This window comes from Berghia stephanieae, unplaced genomic scaffold (assembly GCF_034508935.2).
Source record: "Berghia stephanieae isolate SIO BIC M18660-M18661 unplaced genomic scaffold, UCSD_Bste_1.3 scaffold552, whole genome shotgun sequence".
Classification (NCBI taxonomy): Eukaryota; Metazoa; Mollusca; class Gastropoda; order Nudibranchia; family Aeolidiidae; genus Berghia; species Berghia stephanieae.
In genome coordinates this window covers 17,643-19,602 of record NW_027626978.1, presented here as the reverse complement: position 1 = coordinate 19,602, position 1,960 = coordinate 17,643, and positions in this window count along the sequence as shown.

The window sequence follows — 1,960 nt, the reverse complement described above, 5'->3', positions numbered from 1 at the left end:
TTACCCCTTGTTTTCTGAATTGTTTTTCCTTTCCTTTTTTAGAAGTCTTTCAAGGAAACCGATAAAGATCTAATACCTCGACCAAATTCATTTCGTTTAGCAAGGATGTAGTTTCACCAAATTAAGAATCACGCGATAAATACTAGTAAATTTGAAAAGTGTTCAAAAACCGTTTACGTTTTTATGTTGTAGGAAATAATGTATATTATGCATCACGGTGTTCGACTTACACAAGAAAGAAAAACTATTTATCTATTTCGTGCGAGTTGAACAAGATTTTGTTTTATTTTTGCTTTTTCATGTTTCCCTGATGATGATGATTCTGTCTTGTTTCCGCCATGTTAGTTGTATGTCGTTCAATGATTGCGGCCTAGTCTGACAAACATATTCTTTCTTTTTTTTTTTTTTATTTTGGCCAGAAAAACTTGAGGCAACAAGAAATGAAGTGAGTGGAAGTGCCAGAAGACAATAAAGAATATAATTTCGCGGCGCGTTGGGGACTCGAAACCCGACATTACTGGTACGACAAACTCGCCTGGCGGGGAGAGCCTGAACTCTACCGTATGAGGTCCCTATCGCGTCCCCATTTTATTCTCTATAGTCTTTGGCACTTTCTACTCACTTCATTTCTTGTTGTTATCAACATAAGTGCTGTCACTCACTTTTCTAAAACTTGAGCAGTAACTTTTAAATCCTGCTAAGACTTAGAGACCCATCCGGAAATAAATGCGTTAATACTCTGAAATAATATATAGATGTATGCGTCTATGTGAAATACTCGCAATACCCCAGCCAAATCAAACATACAAACACAAAATGTGTGTAAAACTTTATGTTTAATGTCTGATTGATATAATAATTAGTGAGAGATCTAATCCAAACAAGACTTTCTATAACTTATCACAAAGAGCTGAGTGACGTATGTTCTTCTGTGGACACTTTGAATATTCAGAGAAAGTTAGAAGTTTTAAAAACACTCAAGGTCCAGCCCAGTATTGAGAGTTTTTGTCAAGATGAAGGTCATTTAAATCGATCGGTATTTGAAGGATGAGTTTTCTGGCCAAATTTTAAAATTTGTTTTTTCTTTCCTGGCGAGGACAGTTATCTAAATTTCATATTTATAATCGAAAAATGACTCTCGATTTGGCAAAAATTCTCAATCCGAACAAACTCAAGATTGGACGGTCAGGATGAGACTTTTTTACAATGTTGAGTTACTTTAAATGTATTGAATCGATCTGTATAGATTGCGCTTGGCTAAGATCTCTCAACATTGCCATCGGAATTTAAACGGACCAACACACAAAACTATGTGTAATTTTTTTTAAATGAGCTTTTATATAGCGCAATACCACTAAATGTGCCTCAAAAGCGCTTTACAAGGGGTCCCTGGTCACAGCAACATTTAAATGTAGGACGGAACATAACGCCTGTTAGGCGATATTAACAATTTTTTCGGACAAAGACAACGCTGTTAACGCCAGGTATTCATTTTACACTGAGTAGGGTGAGAGAATGTGAGTAAAGAGCCTTTTCCAAGGACAACAATGCGCCGAGCGCGAGGCTCGAACCCGGACCTTCCGATTCGAAGCGAGTTTATACCACAATACACATAACATTAAAAATTTTAGTCTGGTTAATAAGTTAGTGAGAACCTCATAAACGCGGAGGCAAAAGGCAATAACAAAGGCATGAGTGACGTCAACTTCGAACTTCTAATGAAAATTATTTTTTTTGGTCCAAAATGAAAAAAAAGTTTTATGTGTGCCATCGTTGTTGATTTAGCATATGTAACTGTTAGATTCGATGAATGGCGTTGAATCCTTAACCGGGTAAGAAAATAAGATAAAAACACATTGCACTGTGGTTGTCTCCCTTTTATGATCGGCTAAATCTATCTTTTGTTCATTATCGTTCATCATGTCTTCATAGTCATTATCGTCATGCTTAATACCACAAT